This window comes from Eumetopias jubatus, unplaced genomic scaffold (genome assembly GCF_037043125.1).
Source record: "Eumetopias jubatus isolate StellerSeaLion01/CBP00866 unplaced genomic scaffold, mEumJub1_p1.0 scaffold_4, whole genome shotgun sequence".
Taxonomy (NCBI): Eukaryota; Metazoa; Chordata; class Mammalia; order Carnivora; family Otariidae; genus Eumetopias; species Eumetopias jubatus.
Window position 1 is genome coordinate 65,467,542 of NW_028274810.1, and position 26,385 is coordinate 65,493,926.

The 26,385-nt window shown below is 38.9% G+C and overlaps 1 protein-coding gene and 1 pseudogene across 1 annotated transcript in view; both read right to left on the reverse strand.

Moving 5' to 3' along the window:
- ZFYVE9 (zinc finger FYVE-type containing 9) overlaps positions 1–26,385 on the reverse strand; it is a 180,949-nt gene that overhangs the window by 117,412 nt on the left and 37,152 nt on the right. The window contains exon 2 of the mRNA XM_028106742.2: positions 2,308–2,416. The gene's annotated coding sequence lies outside the window, so the exon portion shown is untranslated. The remainder of the gene's footprint in view (positions 1–2,307; positions 2,417–26,385) is intronic.
- Positions 17,693–19,231, reverse strand: LOC114212035 (nucleolar and spindle-associated protein 1-like; annotated as a pseudogene).

Sequence of the window (26,385 nt, forward strand, 5' to 3'; positions counted from 1 at the left end):
CTCAAACTTTCTTCTATTTCCAGTATTATTTCCTTCAAGTTCCTCTTTTGTACTTTTGCTCTCTTTCTCATTGGACACTATCCCCAAATGCCTATTTATTGAATAAATGGAACTACTAAAAGCCAACTGCAAGATCTGCATACTTGGCTTCTCGACCAGGAGGCTCCCACTGCATGTTGATCAGGTGGGAACACAGCTATCTCACTGGGAGACCTCTAAATGCCAGCATAGATAAGTCTTTTCTTTAGACTCCGGGGAGGACTCATGTAATCTTCTATAAGGGAGGAAAAAGATGTAATACCAGGCAATTACCTTCTGAAAGAAAAGTAGAGGGAGTGAGGGGGAAGGGTCTCACTTTTCAATATAAAGGATTTTCCTTAATCCCTCAGCTTTCCTATGGTGCCTCATCCCTGATCTGTTATGTTTAGGGCCCCCAAGTCGAGCATCTTCAGTTTCATCTTCCAAAGAATAACCTGTGGTCTCCTGAGGACTTGGGAGGGGGGCAGTCTTCTCACCACATAAGCTGGGTCTCCCAGAGGATTTAAATCCTATATCAGGATTCATTTTTAAATTAATTAATTTTAAGTAGGCTCCACACCTAATGTGGGGCTTGAACTCACGACCCTGAGATCAAGAGTCATATGCTCCACCAACTGAGCCAGCCAGGTGCCCCTTATGTCAGGATTCTTTACTTGTCTTCTTATAAAAGCATCCAACTCTTACTCAAAATAGAAGTCACTAAATATTATACCTCTATATCTCAAAAAAGACATAATTACTTAATTTAGTACAGCTCCTTCCTGAGGACCTCTTCATTTGTTGTTGGGCTTCTAGACCTCTTCTTTTTTATTCTATTGACTAGAGTACTTTTGGACACTCTCTTGAATCTCAGTCTTAGGGGGTCCCACTTTTAAAGCACTGATTTGATTGCTCCTTTTATGTTTTCTTCACTGGTACATCCTCTTTATGCTATCTACTAATTACAATGAACAGTGTATATTCATGTACCAAACATTACTGAGCATCTGTGTTCCAGGCACTGTCCCAGTCATTAGATTACAATGACAAATAAGACAATGTCCCTGACCTAACAGTGCCTAATGTCTCATAGGGGAGACGGATGAGTAAACTTAAAAATATAAAACACTGTGTCAAAAAAAAAAAAAAAAACACTGTGTCAACTGATATATGCACTGAGTGCTAGGAAGCCAAGGAAGAGGTGAAGCTAAATCAGACTGAGGCGGGGGTGTATTTCTGGGCTACTACGACAAATATTCTAATAACTGATTACCCCTTATTATTTACTATTTATTATTGTTGATAGTTTTTGCAGTGGGTTGAGAACTTCCTAAAGAGGTAATTAATGCCTGAAGAATAAGATTTCACCCAGTAAAGGCAGAAAAGGGCACTCCCTTCACACACCCTCACATGAGGTAGCTAGGGTACAAGAAATACTCTTCCAGCTGCAGGCCCAAAAGTTTTGATGGGGAAGGCACTGCTGAGTGCCACTCCACTCCACCCTCAACTAAAGAGAAAAAGAACTCAGTCTCCTATCACACACTGTCAGGTCCATCCCTCTATCCTCAAAGCTTACATGAAAAATCAAAGAACTCAACCAGAGTATGCAACATGCCATTAGTGAATGGCATAATCAGTTTCTGAAACTAATCTCACCCACATACCCTTCACCCCCACCACCATTTTCTACCCCTTCAGTAATTGTAAACCCTGAAAGAAATCACATGATTCCTAGTCAGGAAAAAAAAATCAATGATTCCTGCTCTACAAGAATTAGTAAAATATTTCCAATTTTCTGCTGGAAATTATAGCTCTTCACAATTAGTCTAAAAATACAAAGTAAAAAAATTTAATTAAATCTATATTTCTGATTCCCTGCCCCAAATTAGCTTTAATTGTTTAACTCTTGCATGATGATTAAGAAATAGAAATAAGATTAATTGGATTTTTCTTCTCTTAACAATATTGCTCTCAAATCCATGTTCTTTTTCATGCTGAAATTACCTTTCTATCCTCAAAGTGGAAGATGACTCCAAAAGGAAAAAGCCAAGCACTGGCAGGAGAAATTAGAATTTTTGACATAATTCAACAGTAATTTAAAAATACCCTTTGCTCTGGATTTAAGTCTTTTTTTAAAACCACACTCCTGATTTAACAAGAGACAATGTTAAAAATGAAGCCAGCAGCATATACACATGAAATTTTCTATAGATTTAGTTGTTTTCTTTTTTTTTTTAGTTGTTTTCTTAAATTCAATCTCTAATAGAAACAGAACACTGGTTTTCTTACCTTTTTCCCCTTACACACGTGATAAGGAACAGACTTCCCTGTGCTTACTCATGATGCCTGCCGCACCACCAGCCAGTCCTGCTGATTCAGTATGCTCTGATGTTTGATCCTAAAGAAAAAAAACACATTGCTCATTACATTTGCTAAAGCAGTAAGTCCTAATTTTCTTCATATAAACCTATCATAGCCAAACAAATGAGAGCTATGGGCTTAAGTAATAAATTACAATTACATCTTCAGAATCAAAGACCTGGCCAGCATGAAATGTAGCAGACACATTTTATTGTGTAAGAAGACCAAAAGTTAAACATTTCAATAACAGTTAAGAATTTTTTAACATTTCTTATTTTCTTTTTCTTTAAGATTTTATTTACTTATTCAACAGAAAGAGTGAGAGAGTACAAGCAGGGGGAGCAGTAGAGGGAGAAACCGACTTCCCGCTGAGCAGGAAGCCTGACATGGGGCTCGATCCCAGAACCCTGGGATCATGACCAGAGCTGAAGGCAGATGCTTAACCATCTGAGCCACCCAAGCGCCCCTAACATTTCTTATTTTCAATGGAAAATACAAAGTGAAACATCAAAGGCAGGCACTTTCTACCCAATGGTTTTAACTATGTTAATTCATAAAAATACCACTTATTTTGTATTACAATAGGCCCTCCAAGAATCCAAAGCTAGTAAAACTGCTACTTCACTAGAATGTGGGATTTTTTTTTTTCTGTCCATACAGAATCCTTAAACTGAGATTCAGAGGCTTCCCATTGAGATTTTTATTGCCAAACAACCGTTTTTCCTCCAAATGGAATCTTTTATGATTCCAGTCCTCTTCCACTGTTTAGAAGCAATGGATCTATTAGCCCAATATTAACCTTTACTGTCAGGGGTATGCAAAAAACAAAGCGGCCAAAGCTTCCTCAAATGTTATTTCCTTCTTCTGAATATATGACAATATCCATGAAGTTACAGTAGTCCAATTTAAATACCTCTGAAGCTGCTCAGAGATAACTTGAAACTCTTTAAGAGCCTAATTTAGCCTTGAACAAGATTAGTAATTGTAATCAGAATAAATTAAGAATCTCACATTATCTTAGTGTCTGTGTGGCTCGGTTGGTTGGGCAACTGCCTTCGGCTCAGGTCATGATCCTGGAGTCCCGGGATCGAGCCCACATCGGGCTCCCTGCTCAGCGGGGAGTCTGCCTCTCCCTCTGACCCTCCCCCTTCTCATGTGCACTCTCTCATTCTCTCTCTCAAATAAACAAATCTTAAAAAAAAAAAAACCTCACATTATCCATATAAAATACCTAACGTATAATCATAGCATTTTCAGAACAGGAAAGTATCTTAGAGATGATCTAATGAACATCACTTAATTTTTTTTAAATTTTTTATTGTTATGTTAATCACCATATATTACATAATTTGTTTTGGTGTAGTGTTCCATGATTCATTGTTTGTTCATAACACCCAGTGCTCCATGCAGAATGTGCCCTCTTTAATACCCATCACCAGGCTAACCCATCCCCCTACCCTCCTCCCCTCTAGAAACCTCAGTTTGTTTTTCAGAGTCCATCATCTCTCCTGGTTCGTCTCCCCCTCTGACTTACTCCCCTTCATTCTTCCTCTCCTGCTATCTTCTTCTGTTTCTTTTTTCTTAAAATATGTTGCATTATTTGTTTCAGATCTGTGATTCAACAGTCTTACACAAGTCACAGCCCTCACCGTAGCACATATCTTCCCCAATGTCTATCACCCAGCCACCCCCTCCCTCCCACCCCCGACCACTCCAGCAACCCTCAGTTTGTTCCTGAGATTAAGAATTCCTCATATCAGTGAGGTCATATGATACATGTCTTTCTCTGACTGACTTATTTCACTCAGCATAACACCCTCCAGTTCCATCCACGTCGTTGCAAATGGCAAGATCTCATTCCTTTTGATGGCTGCATAATATGCCATTGTGTATATATACCACATCTTCTTTATCCATTCATCTGTCGGGACATCTTGGCTCTTTCCACAGTTTGGCTATCGTGGACATTGCTGCTATAAACATTGGGGTGCACGTACCCCTTCGGGGCCCTACATTTGTATCTTTGGGGTAAATACCCAGTAGTGCAATTGCTGGATCGAATGGTAGCTCTAATTTCAACTGTTTGAGGAACCTCCATACTGTTTTCCAGAGGGGTTGCACCAGCTTGCATTCCCACCAACAGTGTAGGAGGGTTCCCCTTTCTCCACATCCCCGCCAACATCTGTCGTTCCCTGACTTGTTAATTTTAGCCATTCTGACAGGTGTGAGGTGGTATGACGTGAAAATGATGTACTTACTAAAAAATTAGAGAATAAGGGAAAAGCTAAAATTCAAGTTCCCAGAGACCAATAAAAAATATGGAATGGGGGCACCTGGGTGGCTCAGTCATTAAGTGTCTGCCTTCGGCTCAGGTCATGATCCCAGGATCCCGGGATCGAGCCCCGCATCGGGCTCCCTGCTCGGCGGGAAGCCCGCTTTCTCCCTCTCCCTCTCCCTCTCCCCCTGCTTATGTTCTCTCTTGCACTGTGTCTCTCTCTGTCAAATAAATAAATAAAATCTTAAAAAAAATATGGAACGAAAATCACTGGTGAAAGATTTTCCTATCTTGAGAACTTGAAAAAAATATGTATTTGTTACATTTTCTAAATGAGAGGTGCTGCTGATACTAAGAAACGGGCTTACATCTATCAAATAAGGAATTAATCATATCAGAAATAGGAAATGGCTATATGAGGTAGAAGTACCAAGATCAAAATGAATAAGGCAAAAGTAAGGTCCTCACCTCCAATTAAACTATTTAACTGAAGTTTTTTTTTAACAAATAAAATTAATTCTATAGATTCAAAGTCAAATCCTGTATGTCTGTATCTATTTTGATCTATGAGGCAAGTCCAATAATATTATGTAACTGTCTCAAACATCACAGGTTTTTCTTCTGGAATTTTATCCCTCTGACCTTTAGCCTCAGCTGGCAAAGCCTTAAGTCTGATTAAATCCAACTGCCTACCTAACTCCATACGTTCCCCCAAGAAGCTTAAATGTGTCTAGAGGAAAATCACACAAGGAGACTGCTCTCAACTTTACATTTGTGACTTCACACTACATTTCCCTTAGTCAATCTACTTTCAACACTGTACCTCATTGCTAACTTTTGATATGCCTGGAATTCCTTAACTCAAAGCTTTCATAATTCAATTCTTCCAAAAAATAAACCTTTAAGTTTCCTGCAGGACAAAGAATAATGTTACTTGGCTACATAAACTAGGCTAGAATACCAGCATATCTAACCACTCCTTGTACAGACTTCCAACCAATTTCTTTTTCAGCACTAAATCTCACCTAAGCCTTTGGAGATTCCTAGAGCCTCCACAAGTTTCTCTAAGGTTCTGTGGGGGTATAGACTTGCTTCTCATCACATCTCCCTCCACAATTTATTACTTCTTTAGTTCTAAGACTTATTATTTTACTTTTTCCATTCATTGAAACCTCCCATCCAATGTTGTTTCCTTTTCTGTTGTTTCTTCCCATCATTCAGTGGAGTTTTAGGGAAGAAAGAAAATAAGTGTGTGGGGGAGGGGGATGAATCCATCCTTATTTAGCCACAAGTCTCCATTCTTATTTTTGAGAACACATAATGGAATATAATGATATTATTTATTTTTTAAAAATATTTTATTTATTGGGCGCCTGGGTGGCTCAGTTGGTTGGGCGACTGCCTTCGGCTCAGGTCATGATCCTGGAGTCCCGGGATCGAGTCCCGCATCGGGCTCCCTGCTCAGCAGGGAGTCTGCTTCTCCCTCTGACCCTCCCCCCTCTCATGTGCTCTCTCTTTCTCTCTCTCTCTCTCATTCTCTCTTTCAAATAAATAAATAAATAAAATCTTTAAAAAAAAATATTTTATTTATTTATTTGTTGGGGGGGGGGCACAAGCAGACAGAACAGCAGGCAGAGGGAGAAGCAGGCTCCCTGCTGAGGAAGGAGCCTGATGCGGGACTCAATCTCAGGACCCTGGGATCATGACATGAGCTTAAGGCAGATGCTTAACAGACTGAGCCACCCAGGCGTCCCAATATGGTATTCTTTCTTAAAAGTAGACTTAAAAGTTGCCAATGCCCTAACAAAGAGAGAAATAGTCTAGAAAAACAAAGGGAAAGACAAATAGACAAGCAACAAGTAGTGCCTCCCTCACCTCAATGTAAAAACATGCTTTCCAGTTAATAAGAGACAGTAATCTGGTACTTTTTGCCCAGAATGAGCACTTTACGGTAGAGCCTTTTCATCGCCTTTTGGCATTATGGAATTGCTTTTTGGAAGGAACAAAAGAAATTTAGTAACAGGATAGATATACAACATAAAATACAGTATAAAATGTTTTTTTTTTTCTAGATTTTATTTATTTGACAGAGAGAGACAGTGAGAGAGGGAACACAAGCAGGGGGAGTGGAAGAGGGAGAAGCAGGCTTCCTGCTGAGCAGGGAGCCTGATGCGGGGCTTGATCCCAGGACCCTGGGATCATGACCTGAGCCAAAGGCAGACACTTAACGACTGAGCCACCCAGGCACCCCTAAAATGTTTTAAATATAGTTCAAGATACAAGGAAAAAATTTTTCACAGAATGCCTTCAAGATTCTGCTCAATGTCACCTCCTAATGTGAAATTAATAATCACTTAGTTCTCTAAGCTCTCATAATACATTTATATCTACAACACATTTCACATTACATGGTAATTTCTCCCTTTACAATCTGTTGCACTCCACTAAACGATAAACCACTCAAGGCAGGAAACCCTTTGTTCATCCTTTTATTCCAAGACCCCAACAGTGCTTATCACATATAGAGGTATTCAAAATATCCAGGATGATTTAATTAAGTATAGCATATAACACATCTCCCATGACAAGTGGGACAAATAGCTCCTAAATGCATCTCCCTCCTATTTCTACAACTGCCTTATTTTAAGCCCTCATCAGTTCTCACCTTATCCCCCTTCTATCTCACCTACTTAATGGACACATCTCTGGATGTCAGTGATGGGTCTTCATTTGTTACCGCAAATACTACCCAGATTGATTGTGCTTTTCTAGCTAATGAATATATCCCCTTAATCTCTTCCCCCAAGAATGAAGTATAGTTTTTTAGCATGGCAATAGAGATTCTTTCAGAACTTGGTCTCTGCCTCTTTTCCAAACTGTTCTCCCACTACTTCCCTAAGCTCCAATCATACAAAATACCCCTATTTCTTGTGAGATGCTTTATCATGCTTCTCTATCGTTGCATGTTCTGTGCCTATATTGAGACACTTTTGCCACTCTTCTTTGCCTAGCTAATTTTCATTACCCAAGTTTCAACTCAAACTCACTCTCAACTCAACCTGGGAAGCCTTCCCTGATTCTTTACAGGCTGTTTTAGAAGAGTCATCCTATACTAATGTCATGTCTTCTCTCTACAAATGGCAGCACTTACCAAATTAATTTACATTGTCAGTATGCCTGTATACCTCCCCACTGAACTGTCAGTTCATTGAGAACAATGACTATGTCTTCATTTTCTGTAACCCAGGGCATAATCAACTTCATGATGAAGCTTTCTTCCACCCTGATAAATATTTGTGAATGTGTGTGTTGTAGGAGAAAGGGACAGTAAGCAAAACATGCGAAACAAAAACAGAAATTTCTCTAGTGGAAGAGAAAAAAAAAGTGACAAGGATTTAAATAATTGATTGGGTTTTTTGTTTTGTTTTTTTAAAGTAGGCTTCGCACCCAACATGCGGCCTGAACTCATGACCTGGAGATCAAGAATCCTATGCCCCACTGACTGAGCCAATCAAGCACAATAACTGGGAAATTTTATCATTACTCTACAATACAGGCACTTTGACATAATAACTACATTCTAGAGATTTACCTTAAGGAAATAATTGGATAAATATAAAAAATATGGAGTAACTGTTAGATTGATGTTAAAATAGTAAAATATTGGGAAAAATCTAAATGTCAATTGAAAGGAGCCATTTATAAAATGGTACAAATGGTAAGATTTCATATTTGGGGAAAACTTAAAAGTTGTTTTTTTAAAAAAAATATTTTATTTTTAAGTAATCTCCACACCCAACATAGGGCTCAAACCTACAACCCCAAGATCAAGAGTTGCATACTCCCCTGAGCCAGCCAGGTGCCCCAAAACTTAAAAGTCTTAAGAAACATATACCAAAATATAATAAAGAATCTCTTGGTAGTGTCTGGGTGATTTACATTTTTTTCAATCTTCTATAGTCCTAATTTTTCTTGGAATGAATGTTTATTATTTGTTAAAAACAGGAAAGAGAACTGAGGATACATGAATCTCAATTAATAAAAACCCAAACTAGGGGTGCCTGGGTGGCTCAGTCAGTTAAGCATCCAACTCTTGGTTTTGGCTTAGGTTGTGATTTCAGGGTCCTAAGATGGAGCCCTGCATCAGGCTCCAGGCTCAGCATAAATTTCTTTCCTTCTCCCTCTCCATCTCCCTTTGCTCCTTCCCCTCTGCTCCTCTCCCTGGCTCTCGCTCTAAAATTAAAAAAAAAAAAAAAAATCCCAAGCTACTTAAATTTTTACTTTCGAACATGAAAACTGGAAGGAAACAGGAAAGACAAGGATTTTAAAAGATCATCTCCCTGGGATATATAACAGAAGATTAAATTTTTAATTATATATGGGGAAAGAGAATCATCATCTAAAATTTAAAAACCAAGATTTTTTTTTAAATAAACCTATAAGGAAAATGACAGGAATAAAGATGATGTTTAAAATATAAAATGCAAGCGATTTATAAGAATCTCTGATGTGGACATGTTTATAACAGAAGAGATTTATGAAGATAATACAGATCTTTCTCAATTTATGATGGAATTATGTCCCAATAAACCAATCGTAAGTTCAAAATATCATTAAGTCTAAAACACATTTAATACATGTAACCTACCAAACATCATAGCTTAGCCTAGCTTACCTTAAACGTGCTCAGAACACTTACATTAGCCTACAGCTGGGCAAAATCATCTAACAGCTTATTTTATAATAAAGTGTTGCATATCTAATGTAATTCAGTGCATATCGTACTGAAAGTAAAAAAAGAGAATGGGTGTATGGGTACAGAATGGTTTTAAGTGTATTAGCTCTTTACTCTTGCAATCATATGACTGCCTGGGAGCCATGGCTCACTGCCGCTGCCCAGAATCACAAGACAGTATCATACCACATGTCACTAGCCTGGGAAGAAATCAAAATTCACAATTTGACGTATGGTTTCTACTGAATGTGTACAGCTTTTTCATAATCCTAAAGTCTAAAAAATCGTAAGTCAAACCACTGTTAAATAGGAACAATCTATAATTTCCACAATCCTGGACTCGGATTAAAAAAAAAAAGAATAAGAAAACAAGAAGGATAAACTAGAAAACATTCTCAGTTAAACACTGTTTCCTATCTTGGCTCTGATTAATACTATTTACCACAGAACAAAGTCAGCATCTGCTTAGTAACCTAACTTCTTAACATTTTCACCAATAAGTCTAACAAGGAGTTAAACTCAGTATGTACAAAATTGCATTCAATCTTCCAAAGTCATTTTCTTGGTTCCTTATCCTAGTCTAGACAAGACTCTCAATTTAGGTGTTGCAGATTTTATCTGCAAAGATATCTGCTCCAGTACCTGCCATCCCACATGATCTTCTTACAAGAGTGGTAAAATTTATGTCCCCTTCCTCTAAACATGGGCAGAACTTCATGACTACCTCAACAAATAGAGCAAAACAGAAAGAATACTACATAACTTTTAAAGCTAGGTAAAAGGTAACAGTTTTTTGGGATACTCACTCTTGAAATCCAATTATCATGCTAGAGAGACCACATGGAAAGGCCATATGTAGGTGATTTTGCCCATGAACCTTTACATATTTGAATGAGCAAGCCTCAAGATGAGCAAGCCTCAAGCAACACCCAGTCACTGTCTGGCTACAGCTTCATGGAAACCCTAAGTGAGAACCACCTAGCTGAGCCCAGCCAATTCCTAACCAGAAGAGATAATAATTAAATCGTTGTTTTAAGCCACTATGTTTTGGTGTAATTTATTACATAGGAATAGATACATGCAACAGGTTAGTAATTTGATCATCTTTTTTTTTTAAAGATTTTATTTATTTATTCATGAAAGACAGAGAGAGAGAGCAAGAGAGAGAGAGAGGGAGAAGCAGGCTCCCAAGGAGCAGGGAGCCCGATGCGGGACCCGATCCCAGGACCCCGGGATCATGACCTGAGCTGAAGGCAGACGCTTAACCATCTGAGCCACCCAGGCGCCCAATCTTTTTTTTTTTTTAAGGGAAGAAGGGGCAGAGGGAGAAGAAGAGAGAGAATGTTAAGCAGAGCCCAACATGGGGCTCAATCTGATGACCAAGATCATGACCTGAGCCAAAATCAAGAGTTGGACACTTAACCAAATAAGCCACCCAGGCACCCCAATTTGATACTCTTTAATCCAATCTTATATAAATTTTCTAAAGGAAAGGGTAAGAACCATAAAAGGGACAGGCAAAAAAGAAGATGCATTGATAGCTGCCCCTCCTCTATTGAACTATTTAGCTCTGACTTCGAATTTGCACATCCCACTCAATAAAACAGCCTTTGAACTTCTTAGAGTACAGTTTAGGAACTATCTCATTATTCAAGCAAGAAGCTGATGAGGGAGGGGATCTTACTTTCTTCTATGGAAACTTATCAAAGTTTTCCTCTAAACAACATACAATATTCTACTAAGAGTTCTGGTAAATGCATTTTTCATCTCATCAACTTTCCAGTGCCATTTTATAACTCCTTATAGATCAGCACCCTGAAACCCACCTGGTTAACCAATTCCTTAATGAGTCCATACACCATTATCCACTCTGCTGACCAACTCAAAGCCTTGAATACCATTCTAGATACTATCCCTCCTCTCCCTTCTATCAATATTGCCTTTTAAATCTCTCAGGTCCATCCACTTCTATTTCCACTGCCATATCTCACATTTTTCTGTTGCCCAGATTTTTGTAAGATTCCTAACTATTCTCCTTGCCCCACTGTGTGTCCATCTAGCCTATTTTTTTGCAGATGCAAAACACAAATCTCATTATAATATTTTTGTACTTAACAACATTCAGTGGTACCCTACTGCCCTCAGAATAAAGTCCATACCTCTAAAACATAGTTCTGTTTGACTTGGTTTCTGCTTACTTCTCTAGTATGACACCTTCTCTCTATTCTCAGATTCTTACTCTATGCACTGGTCACCCTAATCAATAGAACTTTTAATCTTGCCCATCTCTATTCCTCAAAACAGGCGCTCATACTAATACATGCTATGATATGGATGAACCTTGAAAATATTATGCTAGGGGTGCCTGGCTGCTCAGTTGGTTGGGCATCTGCCTTAGCTCAGGTCGTGATTCCAGCGTCCTGGGATCAAGCCCTGCTTCGGGTTCCCTGCTCAGCGGGGAGTCTGCTTCTTCCCCTCCCACTCCCCCTGCTTGTGCTCTCTCCCTTGTCAAATAAATAAATAAAATCTTTAAAAAAAAAAAGAAAAGAAAAGAAAATATTATGCTAAGTGAAAGAAGACAGTCACAAAAGACCACATACTATATGGTTCTATTTATATGACTGTCCAGAATAGGCAAATCCTTAAAGACAGAAAGTAGATAAGTGGTTGCCAGAAAATAGGAAGAGGAAAGATTAGGGAGTGACCACTAATGGGTACCAGGCTTCTTTTCAGTGTGGTAAAAATGTTCTGGGGGTGCCTGAGTGGCTCAGCTGGTTAAGCATCCAACTCTTGATTTCAGCTCAGGTCATGATCTCAGGGTTGTGAGATGGAGCCCCGAGTGTTTGATCTCCACTCTGGGCGTGGAGCCTGCTTAAGATTCTCTCTCTCTCTCTCTCTCTCTCCTTCTACCCCCTCCCCCTCCCTCTCGTAAAAAAAAAAGTTCTGGAATTAGATAATGGTAATGGTTGCACAACTCTTGTGAATATACTGAAAACCACTGAATGTATACTTTAAAAGAATGAATTTTGTGGTATGTCAATAATATCTCAATAAAACTGTTATCAAAACAGGCCTCCACACATTATTTAGGCCTGGAATACTGTGCCCTTCCACTGTTACTTTACTAATTTTTACTTCTCCTTATCCTAGCCTACATAACACATCTTCTATGAAACCCTTCTGATCTAGGTCTCAAACAAATGTCCCTTCTTTCTTGTATAGTTTTTGCTTCATCATAGCACTTATCAACTGAATTATGAATTTTAAAAAACGGTTGGGGCGCCTGGGTGGCTCAGATGGTTAAGCGTCTGCTTTCGGCTCAGGTTATGATCCCAGGGTCCTGGGATCAAGTCCCGCATCGGGCTCCCTGCTCCTTGGGAGCCTGCTTCTCCCTCTGCCTCTCTCTCTCTGTCTCTCACGAATAAATAAATAAAAAAAAAACTGTTTCTCTCTCTCTTCCAGGCTACTGAGGTTTTTCAGCATAGGGACTGCTTCTGTCTTACTTATCACTGTATTCATGATACAGAGCACAGTATTTGGCACAGAGTAAGTGCTCACTAACCGTTTGTGATACACAGTAAAATAACTAAAGGACTCACTTTCAAAGCTAACTTTCAAAGCACTTCCACCTAGGAAATTTTTCCATACAAAGGATCCCAGAGTTGTGCTTAGACTGCTAAGGCTTGTATGTATCTACTATTTCGAAGTCTGTTAATGCCAATAAAATTATGAATTTGCATACTGAAGAACAGTCCAAACTTAAAACTATGTTTCATCAAGGCTTTCTATCCATGATCACAATTCTTCAGACAGCTCCTATTAGTTTAACAAGTTATCTTTTTTTTTTTAAACATTTCATCCATTTATTTGAAAGAGAGAGAGAGAGCACAAGCAGGGGGAATGGCAGGCAGAGGGAGAAGCAGGCCCCCCACTGAGCAGGGAGCCCGATGTGGGACTCGATCCCAGGACCCTGGGATCACGACCTGAGAAGAAGGCAGATGCCCAAACAACTGAGCCACCCAGGCAGCCCACATCTTTTTTTTTTTTTTAAAGATTTTATTTATTTATTTGACAGAGAGAGACAGAGACAGCTAGAGAGGGAACACAAGCAGGGGGAGCAGGAAAGGAAGAAGCAGGCTCCTGGCTGAGCAGAGAGCCCGATGTGGGGCTCGATTCCAGGACCCTGGAATCATGACCTGAGCCAAAGGCAGATAACCTAACAAATGAGCCACCCAAGTGCCCCACAACTTACCTTTTTAAAAGAAAAAGTGTGATTCAAGAGTATCTATGAATATGACAATGGAGTATCTAGCAAAACTGGGACTGGAATTTTTTAATTTTTTTGCCTTATAAGGCATTTTTTTTTACTATTTTTTCAATCTAAATTCAATTAATTAACATATAGTGTATTATTAGTTTCAGAAGTAGAGTTCAGTGATTCATCAGTCTTAGATAACACCCAATGTTCATTACATCATATGCCCTCCTTAATGTCCATGGGACTGGAATTTTAAATCAACCATTACCAATACGAAATAGACTTTTTTCTCTGATGTTTAATCCAGATGAAACTTTTTTATGAGTAGTCAGTGGAATTTGGTAAAAGAGCACTGGTGCAGGGCTCTGGCAAATCCAGGTTTGAATTCATGTTCTAGCACTTAACAGCTAGGGCTGCTTTAAGCAAGTTACTTAACCTTTCCAAGTCTCAGTGTCTTTATATGAAAACTATGCTTTGCAGGATAGTTTTAATGATGAAAAAGAATGAGTTTATATAAAGTGCCTCTTTATCTGATCTGCCATCTAATATATATGCACTCAATAAATGGTAGCTATTATTATTCATCATCAAAAAGCTATCTGTGTGCAAGAATTACAAGAGAAAGGAAGAGTATAATTTGAACCATAACACCAACCAGTGTTTGTTTATACAATTAATAATCCATTGGGGCCACTGATCTTAAGTGATTAGCTCATCTGAACAATGAAAAGAAATACAAGAACAAAAAAGTAACCTGACAGTTAAACTTTCTGAAAAGGTTAAGTATATTTGATCCTTAAAAAAACCCTTTGAGGGGCGCCTGGGTGGCTCAGTTAAGTGTCTGCCTTTGGCTCATGTCATGATCCCAGGGTCCTGGGATCGAGCCCCACATCAGGTTCCCCACTCAGTGGGGAGCCTGCTTCTCCCTCCTCCACTGCTTGTGCTCTCTCTGTCAAATAAATAAAATCTTTAAAAAAAAAAAGAATTAAAAAAAAAACCTCTGAATATCAACACTCTCACTCACAGTGGCAGAAAAAATAAATTCAATAATCTTTGGGAAGAGCTTTATTCCTGCAGATCAGACCAAAGTACATTAAGAGAGCAGGATCTGGGAGCTGACATTGTTGCTACCCCACATTCACACAAGGCTTCAATTTCCAGCATATCAATCTGGCATCGTTCACAAACACTGAATTCTCAGTCAAGAGCTTTTAGAATCAGGTAGTTGTTTTCATACAGTACACCCTAAACAAAAAAGTGCAGTTTAACAAATATTTGGAAATGTGGTAACACATGTGATGTATCAAATATACTGAAACTCTAAAACAGCAACCGATTTGAGATTAGCACTAAAACAAGGAACATGTACAATTTTCATGTCTGCAGTAATAAGACTAAAGACCATAGAGATGAAATTGTGTAGATATGATAAAGGGCTGGAAACTATTCACATATACAACATCCCTAAAGTAGCACATAGATTTTTGTTCCATGACTGGAACCATTAATTAACTCTATATTAGCCCAAGTTCTACCTTGAATTTCTATGTAGTACGTATCTTTTAGATTATATTTGCCAACAGAATTATAGAATTGCCCCCCTCTCACCCCAGGCCCACATGTAAATTTTTATTGCAAGATTAAATGCCATGTTCCAGGAACACTTATCAGCCTAACCAGTTTATTAACCAGGTGTGCACTCCTGATCTAAGGTGAATGAATTACAGACCCTTCAACACTATTCCAGAGACATAGAGCTGCAATACCTACCTTTGGATTCTGTGAAATATCCTGGTATCCTTATTTAAGTCTTTTTTTCTTAAGCAAGCTTTAACTTGCAACAAGAGTCTTAACAAATATATCCCAACAGTTTGATATAAATTGAAACAAACAATGTCAAAATCACAGTTTCAACCTTAATTGCATACCCAAAATTTCAAAGATCAGACACTAACTCAGATGTTCCATAATCTACAAGTAGATAATAAATGAGAGACAAATTCATTAGAAGGAGGGTATCTTTTGGATCATTCTAGGTAGCAGACTAACAGGGTGATACAATTTGTATACCACAACTACCATGCACCAAGACTAATAATAAGAGTGTATGTAAAACTGGATTGTGACTCACTACTAATCCAGTAACTATAAGTGATATGTTTCACAAAATACCAACTACTGGAAAACTAGCCAAATTGGTAGGTTCTTAATACTTGCAGTAGGGGCACCTGGGTGGCTCAGTTGTTAAACATCTGCCTTCGGCTCAGGTCATGATCTCAGGGCCCTGGGATCAAGTCGTGCATTGGGCTCCCTGCTAACCAGGAAGCCTGCTTCTCCCTCTCCCACTCCCCCTGCTTGTGTTCCCTCTCTCGCTGTGTCTCTCTGTCAAATAAATAAATACAATCTTAGCCCGGTGATGGGTATCAAAGAGAGCACGTATTGAATGGTGCACTGGGTGCTATACGCAAACAATGAATCATGGAACACTACATCAAAAACTCATAATGTACAGTGATTAACATAACATAATAAAATAAAATTTTTAAAAAAATACTTGCAGTAAAACTAGATACTATGTATGTATGCTCTCATTTTGACAACACTTTGGGAGCAGAGTATTCTGTATCTTGCTTTTAACAATGTCAAATTTAGGAAGTGGAAAACCTGAACTGCCTCAGCCAAAGCTTGGAACAACTGAGTTGGACGAAATAAGTCCATGCTAAAATTACTTATGCAAATTATGAATACCATGCATGATATTATTTAATGACGAGCTAAAGAAAATTTCTAACTATAGATCTCTCCCAGTTCTATCTTTGGCTCCCTTTTCTTCTAAAAGTCTTCATCTACCATCTCCATACAAATGACTCTCAGATTCTCTAACCCTCACCTCTCATTCAAATTCCAGCGCCACAGCTTCACCTATCTGATACACACTACTTCTCCACTGGATATTACACTAAACCTCAACTTTCAAATAGTGAACCCTTCACATTCAAAAGGAATACAATCTCAAAGAGTTATGTACTCCCATTGTCTCTTCTTCACCTCTCACTCATGCCCCCCCCCCCCACTCTTTTCTGGCTTCTTTCCCATCTTAGCAACATTCAATTACAGTGAATCACATTTTCATCCTTTATAAAAGTTTTCCTCCATGACTTATTTGCCACTAAAAATTCTGATTCTTCTCCTACTTCATTCTACACAATCTTAAATGTTGAAATTTCTGTGCTCAGTCCTCAAGAAAAAAAATCTGATTTATATTCTTTTTTTTTTGCCACTATGAGAAAACATTTATGAAAATCTTAATCACTACAAAGCTCAGAAGCTCCACTTAGATGCAACAAACATGGCTATGATGCTAAGCAACTCTAGTCTTTTTCATAAAGTAAGATGTAACTCTGACAGTGTGTTGATCCTTGAAGCAGCAATCTTTAGATTTCAGTATGGCCCTGCATATTTTTAAATAAGTAAGGCTAGAATGAGCTATAAAGTTTTTAAGAATATATGGAGTGACAGATGGCAATTACATCAAGTGATCTGAACAAACATGCATAGGTAACCAAACACTTCACAAAGGTAGAATATTTATGCCATTACCAACCCATGTGGCTGTTTCATTAAGACCACTCGATTTTCTAGAGGAAGAAGGGGTGGCTTTCTCAGCTTGTTATTGGTCCAAGTGCTACTAATACTAAAACCTGTAGTAGAATTACCTACCATCAGGTAAATGCTTCTGTCTAGAAGAGGATTCCAGTTCTGTCAGCAGAGGGAACTGGACATTAAAAATCTACGTCAAGAATCTATAGGATGACTCTCATTAGAAAACTGAATTGGACAGAGACTTAGGTAAAAACCATTTCAAAGAATTTGTGTGCTTTAAGGTTAGTAACATCTTTTCAGAGATGTAGCATGTGAAGAACCCACCAACACTACATAGATAGTGAACAAAGAGCAGAAAAAAGTCTTGACTAAAGTGGGGAAGACAATATTTACACTAAAGAAAGGATTCAGAATAAAGTAATATTTATAGGATGTTAAAAAATTAATCTTCAGCCACAATGAGGCCTCTTTGAGCTCCCAAAACCTTTGCTTTCTTCTCCTTTCATTTTTGCTCATGTTGCTTCCATTGTTCCTCCCTTTGTGTGGCTCATAGTTGAGGGAACCAGACAGACTTACTTTGAGATCAAACACTGGTTTCCTACTAGAGACTGAAGTCTGTGCTGCCTCACTTGTCCACCTGAATGGGGTGACAACAGAAGCAGAATTCCCATTTGTAGTCTTTAACTTTTATGTCCCAAGCATAGCCTGGCCTTTTGGGGTACTCCCAGATATGGTCACATGTGGAGACTTTCTGGCTGGAGTCTACTCTGATGCTCATTATTTTTTTTAATTTTTTATTGTTATGTTAATCACCATACATTACATCATTAGTTTTTGATGTAGTGTTCCATGATTCATTGTTTGTGCATAACACCCAGTGCTCTACGCAGAATGTGCCCTCTTTAATACCCAACACCAGGCTAACCCATCCCCCCACCCCCCTCCCCTCTAGAACCCTCAGTTTGTTTTTCAGAGTCCATCATCTCTCATGGTTCGTCTCCCCCTCCAACTTACTCCCCTTCATTCTTCCCCTCCTGCTATCTTTTTTTTTCTTAACATATATTGCATTATTTGTTTCAGAAGTACAGATCTGTGATTCATGCTCATTATCTTTGACAGCAGCTGAAAACCTGACATTCATTTTAGTTTCTGAGAGAAGGGAAGGCTTGGCGGGCCCCTTCCCACACAAGGTGCTCAGGCCTACAGCACCCAGGGGCCAGCCCTGCAAGTGGCGCTGGCTGGTGGGAGTACAACCCACAGGGAGCCTTCTCTGGAGAGGAACTGGAGTCACCACCACTCCCATGGTGACCGGCTGCTTCTTCAGTTCATTAAATGAAATGTGTTCTTCAAAATGTTTTTTTCTCTCAATATAATGATCACTCCATTTCCTTAAAATGAGCCTCATGAAGCTTCTTAGGAGTAGTGCTTATAGGTCTTTTACTTTTTCCAGGTTTGGAAAACCCATCTGTGTAGAGAGGCTTTTTTCTTTCTGAAGGTACCTTTGAATCTTCATTACCATTTATTCTTTTTCCTGAGGAAACCGTATTCTCCTCTCCTTGGCTCTCATCTGGTGGTGAAGGAACTTCTGCATCATTCTGAGATCCCGGTTTTCCTGCTTCTCTTGATTCTGGAATTCAGTGTGATCACTTATTTTTATCTCTAAATGATCCTGCTGGGAATGAGGGTTCCTGTGGACTATCCTGCACCCTCTCCTTGTTTTGGTGACATGGACAACTGGCTCCCTCTCAGCTTGTTCTTGGATGCTGCCGCAGGCTCATCAAAAGACGATACAGAAGTTTGATTTCCATCCTGATTCTCGTTTTTTGTTTTTTTTTTTTTTTGCTTCATGTTTAAGGTGGGCTTTCAAGGCTTTTAACAACTTGTCTGCCCTGAGGTTAGCCCGGAGGCCCAAACTCTTGGCCAAGTTCTGCAGATGGCTGTTCCTGAAGGAGTCCAGCTCCTCAAGGGAGGGTACAGCCATGCATCCAGGCGACCACACAGAGGACACATACTCCACCCTCAGCAGCGCAGTTCAAAACTCTGGCACCTGATTTATATTCTTTTTTAAGGGAATTCTATCCACTACCATTTCCTTAACACCATCTGTTAACAAGTCCCAATTTCCTTTTATCTACTTCAGACCTCTTTGGGTTCTAAGCCTATATATACAAGTGCCTATTCATGTCTCTGTATCTCACAGACATCTCAAACTCAGTAAGTATATCTACTCTGATACTAATCAGTGCTGTTTCTTCTCCAGTCCCTATATAATCATCCACCCAGTTGTGCATGATATAGTCATTCTGTATCCCTCTCTCTCCATGATGCTCAAAATCAACATTCAACCATCTCCTAAAATTGATGAAAATCCATTTACTCTGTCTACAATCACTACCTTGATCCAAGCTCCTATTAACCCACATCTGGATTACTGTAATAATCTTTTCAATGATCTTCTTATACCTATTTTTTTCTTTTTATTTCCCCTCCCTCCCTCTCTCATACCTATTTTTGCTGCCAACTCCCCAAATCCATTCTCCACTCAGCAATAAAGTAATCTTTCAAAAGAACTAAACAAGGGTCAAAAAAAAAATGAAAAGAGAAAATTTTAAAAACCTTGAGACAAATGAAAAACAATACAGTTTATGGGAGGAAGCAAAAGCAGTTCTAAGAGGGAAATTCATAGTGATACAGGCCTATCTCAAGAAACAGAAAAATGTCAATCTTTTACACCTCAAGGAAGTAGAAAAAGAAGAAAAATGAAGCCCAATGTTTGTAGAATGAATGAAATAACAAAGATAACAGAAATAAATGGAGACTAAAAAAATAAATTAAAAAGATCAATGAAATTAAAGCTGGTCCTTTGAAGAGAGAAACAACACAGACAAACCTTTAGCTAGACTAACCAAAAAAAAAAAAAAAAAAAAAAAAGAGTGCACCTGGTGGCTCAGTTGTTAAGCATCTGCCTTCGGCTCAGGTCATGATCCCAGGGTCCTGGGATCGAACCCCACATCAGGCTCCCTGCTCCATGGGAAGCCTGCCTCTCCCTCTCTCACTCCCCCTGCTCGTCTTCCCTCTCTCACTGTGTCTCTCTCTGTTAAATAAATAAATAAAATCTTTAAAAAAAAAAAAAAGAGGGGGCTCAAATAAAATCAAATATGAAAGAGAAGAAAGAGAACTGATACCACAAAATACTAATGATCATAAGAGACTACTAAGAACAATTATACACCAACAAATTGGACAACCTAGAAAAAATGGGATAAATTTCTAGAAACATACAACCTTCTAAAACTGAATCATGAAGAAATAGATTAAGCCAATTACTAGTAAGGAGACTGAATCACAAATCAAAAACCTCCCAGTAAATTTACAACCAAGAATACTCTATTCAGCAAGATGATCACTCAGAATTGGAGGAGAGAGTTTCCCAGACAAGCAAAAATTGAAAGAGATAATCACCACTAAATCACATACAAGAAATGTGAAATGAGGGCACCTGAGTGGCTCAGTTGGGCATCTGACTCTTGTTTTCAGCTAGGGTCGTGATCTCAGGGTTGGGGGATTGACCCGTGAGGGCTCTCTCCCTCCGCATCAGCCCCTCCCACCACTCTTTCTCCCAAATAAATAGGCCTTTTTTTTTAAGACTTTATTTATGGGCTCCTGCGGGGCTCAGTTGGTTGGGTGTCTGCCTTCCACTCACATCATGATCCCAGGGTTCCTGGGATAGAGCCCCGCATTGGGTTCCCTGCTCAGCAGAGAGCCTACTTCTCCCTCTCCTTCCGCTGCTCCCCCCAACTTGTGCTCTTTCACTCTCTCTCAAATAAATGGATAAAATCTTTAAAAAAAGATTTTTATTATTTGAGAGAGAGTGAGAGAGCAAGCGAGCAAGAATAGCGGGGAAGAGGCAGAGGGAGAGGGAGAAGCAGACTTCCTGTTGAGCAGGGAGCATGATGCAGGGCTCGATCCTAGGACCCCAAGATCATGACCTAAGCCAAAGGCAGACGCTTAACCAACAAAGCCACCCAGGTGCCCCAATAAATAAAATCTTTTAAAAAAAAAAAAAAAGGAAAAGAAATGTGAAATGATCTCAAATCAGCAAAAAAGAAAAGGTCATAACTAGAAAGAAAATTTATGAAAGAAATCTCACTGGTAAAAGCAAATAAAAAGTAAAGGCAATGAATCAGCCACTTAAAAAGCTAGTATGGGGGTTTCTGGCTGGCTCTCAGTTGGTAAAGCATGCAACTGTCGATCTCAGGGTTGTGAGTTCAAGCCCCAAGTTGGGCACACAGCTTACTTTATTTTTTAAGATTGATTGATTGACTGATTTCACAGAAAGAGAGAGAGAGAGCACAAGCAGGTAGAGCAGCAAGGAGAGGGAGAAGCAGACTCCCTGCTGAGCAGGGAGCCTGACATGGGGCTCAAACCCAGTACCTTGGGATCATGACCTGAGCTGAAGGCAGATGCTTAACCAAATGAGCCATCCAGGTGACCCCACAGAGCTTACTTTAAAAAACAAAATTTTTTAAATAAAAAGCTAGCTTGAAGATTAAAGGGCAAAAACAGCAAAATCAATTATAACTACAAAAAGTAGTTAAGGGATATGCAAACTAAAAAGCTGTAAATATGACAACAAAATCACAAAATGAGAGAGGAGTAAAAATGTAGTGCTTTTAGAATGCATTCAAACTTCAGCAACTATCAGCTTAAAATAGACTGCTATATGTTTATGTAGATACGTATGAATTTTATGGTAACCACAAAATAAAAACCTGCAAGAGATACAAAAAAGAAAAAAAATAGAAAGGAACACCAACATAACACTAAAGAAAAGCATCAAACCACAAGGGAAGAGACCTAGAGAATAAGAAAGGAACAGAGAAGAACTACAAAACAACCAGAAAACAATGAACAAAATAGCAACAAGGATATACCTATCAATAATTACTATAAATGTAAATGGACTAAATTCTCCAATCAAAAGACATAGGGTGGGGTCACCGGCATGGCTCAGTCAGTTAAGCATGCTACTCTAGATTTCAGCTCAGGTCATGATCTCCGGATTGTGAGATCAAGCCTCCAGCTCCACACTCAGCAGGGAGTCTGCTTGGGATCTCTCTCTCTCTCTCTCCTTCCCTCTGCCCCTCCCCCCACTCTAAAAATAAAATAAATACATCTTTTTTAAAAAAAAAGCATAGGGGGCGCCTGGGTGGCTCAGCCGTTTAGCGTCTGCCTTTGGCTCAGGTCATGATTCCAGGGTCCTGGGATCGAACCCCACATCAGGCTCCTTGCTCAGCAGGGAAGCCTGCTTCTCCCTCTCCCACTCCCCCTGCTTGTGTTCCCTCTCTCGCTGTCTCTCTCTGTCAAAAAATAAATAAAAATCTTAAAAAAAAAAAAAAGGCATAGGGTGACTGAGTGGATTAAAAAAGAAGCTCCACTATGCTGCCTACAAGAAACTCACTTCAGATATAAAGACACACACAGTGAGGGGTGCCTGGGTGGCTCAGTCAGTTAAGTAGCTGCCTTTGGCTCAGGTCATGATCTCAGGGTCCTAAGATCGAGCCCCACATCGGGCTCCCTGCTCAGTGGGGAGTCTTTCTCTCTCTCCCTCTGCTGCTTCCCCTGCTTGTGCTCTCGCTCACTCTCTCTCTCAAATAAATAAAAATCTTAAAAAAAAAAAAGATACACACAGTGAAAGTAAAGGGATGGAAAAAGATATGCCATGCAGATGGAAACAAAAAGAAACTGGAGTAGCAATACTCATATTAGACAAAATATGTGATATACCACACATTAACAACATCCATTTATGACAAAAACTCTCAACACAGTGCACATAGAAGGAACATACCTTAACGGAACAAGGGCCATATATGACAAACCCACAGTTAACATGTTCAACATCAAAGCTAAAAGTTTTTAGCTTTTCCTTTAAGATCATGAACAAGACAAAGATGCCCACTCTCAACACTTTTATAGTCCTAGCACAGAAATTAATCAAGAAATAAAAGGTATCCAAATTGGAAAGAAAAAATTAAAACTGTCACTATCTGCAGATGACAGTACACTATATATAGTGTACCTAAAGACTCCACCAAAAAATGGGGTGCCTGGCTGGCTCAGTCAGTTGAGCATCTGACTCTTGATTTCAGCTCAGGTCATGATCTCGGGATTGTGGGATCAGGTGCCCCATCAGGGTCCGCGCTCATCGGGGAGTCTGCTTGAGATTCTTTCTCTCCCTCTCCCACTTGTCATGCTCGCACATGCGCACTTTTGCACTCTCTCTAATGAATAAATAAATCTTTAAAAATAAATAAATAAAACTTAAAAAATAAAGACTCCACCAAAAAACTATTAGAACTAATAATTGTATTCAGTAAATAATTGAATTCTGTATCACAGGATACAAAATTAACAAAGAAACTGGTTGCATTTCTATATACCAATAAAAATCTATCAAAAAGAGAAATTAAACAATCCCATTTACAATTGCATGAAAAATAAAATACCTAAGAATAAACTTAGCCAAGGAGATGAAAGATCTGTACTCTGAAAACTATACTACACAAATGAAAAAAACTGAAGACAACACAAATAAATACAAAGATGTTCTGTGCTCAAAGGTTGGAAGAATATTGATAAAATGTCCATATCACCCAAAGCAATTCAATGCAATCTCAATCAAAATTCCAATGACATTTTTCACAGAACTAGAACAAAGAACTTAAAATTTGTACAGAACCACAAAAGACCCCAAATAGCTAAAGCACTTTTAAGAAAGAAGAACAAAGCTGGAAGAATCACACTCCCAGATCTGAAACTATATTACAAACTTATAGTAATCAAAACAGTATGGTACCTGCATGGAACTAGACACATTGATCAATAAAACAGAGAAGCCAAAAATAAACCCACACATATTTAGTCAATTAAATTACAACAAAGGAGCCATGGATATACAATGGAGAAAGGACAGTCTCTTCAGTAACTGGTGTTGGGAAAGGCAGCCACATGCAAAAGAATGAAACCAGACACCTACCTTACACCATATACAAAGATCAACTAAACATGGATTAAAGACTTGGACATAAGACCTGAAACCATAAAACTCCTACAAGAAAACATAGGTTGTAATAAGCTCCTTGACACTGGTCTTGGAAATGATTTTTTTAATTTGACTCTAAAAGCAAAGGCAAGAAAAGCAAAAATAAACAAGTGGGACTACATCAAACTAAAAAGCTTCTGCACTGCAAAGAAAACCATCCATGAAGTGAAAAGCAGCCCACTGAATGGGAGAAAATATTTGCAAATCATATATCCAAAAGATATTCAGAACTCATACAACTCAATAGCAATAAAAACCCCCAAAGAATCTAATTATAAAATGGGCAGAAAATGTGAACAGTCATTTTTCCAAAGAAGATATACACATGGCCAACAGGTACATGAAAAGGTGCTCAACCTCACTAATCATTAGGGAAGTGCAAATCAAAACCACAATGAGATACCATCTCACACCTGTTAGAATGGCTATTATCAAAGAGATGAGAAATAGCAAGTGCTGACCTCTTTGACCTTGGCTGCAGCAACTTCTTGCTAGACACATCTCCAAAGGCAAGAGAAACAAAAGCAAAAATGAACTATTGGGACTTCATCAAGATAAAAAGCTTTTGCACAGAAAAGGAAATAGTCAACAAAACTAAAAGGCAACCCACAGAATGGGAGAAGATATTTGCAAATGTCTTATCAGATAAAGGGCTAGTATCCAAAATCTATAAAGAACCTATCTAATTCAACACCCAAAAAAACAAAAAATCCAATCAAGAAATGGACAAAGACATGAACAGACGTTTCTTCAAAAAAGACATACAAATGGCCAAAAGACACATGAAAAAATGCTCTCAACATCACTCAGCGTCAGGGAAATACAAATCAAAACCACAATGAGATACCACCTCACACCAGTAAGAATGGCTAAAATTAACAACTCAGGAAATAACAGATGTTGGTGAGGATGCAGAGAAAGGGGGACCCTCTTACACTATTGGTGGGAATGCAAACTGGTACAGCCACTCTGGAAAACAGTATGGAGGTTCCTCAAAAAGTAAAAAATAGAGCTACCCTAAAACGCAGCAATTGCATTGCTAGGTATTTATCCAAAGGATAGAAACACAGTGATTCAAAGGGGCACCTGCACCCCAATGCTTATAGCGGTAATGTCTACAATAGCCAAACTATGGAAAGACCCCAGATGTCCATCAACAGGTAAATGGATAAAGAAGATGTGGTATATATATATACACACACATATATATACACACATATACACCATATACATATGTATATACATATATATGGAATGGAATATTACTCAGCCATTAAAAAGAATGAAATCTTACCATTTGCAATGATGTGGGTGGAGCTAGAGTGTATTATGCTAAGCAAAGTCAGTCAGTCCAAGGAAGACAACTACCATATGATTTCACTCATGTGGAATTTAAGAAAGAAAACAGATGATCATAGGGGAAAGGAAAGAAAAAAATAAGATGAAAATAGGGAGGAAAACCATAAGAGATGCTGAACTCTAGGAAACAAACAGGGTTGCTGGAGGGGAGGCGGGTGGGGGTAAACGGGTAACTGGGTGATGGGCATTAAAGACAGCACTTAATGGGGATGCCTCAGTTGATTAAGCATCTACCTTCAGCTCAGATCATGATGCCAGGGTCCTGGGATCGCGTCCTGCATTGGGCTCCCTGTTTAGCAGGGAGTCTACTTCCTCCTCTCCCTCGGCCCCTCCCCTACCCCCTGCCCATGCACGCTCGCTCGCTCACTCTTTCAAATAAATAAATAATATCTTAAAAAAAAAAAAAGGAGGGCACCTGATGTAATGAGCACTGGGTGTTATATGCAACTGATCAATCACTAAATTCTACCCTGGTAACTAATAATACAGTTTATGTTAACTAGATTGAATTTATATAAAGACTTAAAAAAAATAATAAATAACAAGTGTCAGCAAGGATGTGGAGAAAAGGGGATCCTTGTGCATTGTTGGTGGGAATGTAAACTGGTGCAGCCACTATGGAAAACAGTATGGAGGTTCCTCAAAAAATTAAAAATACAGGGGCACCTGGG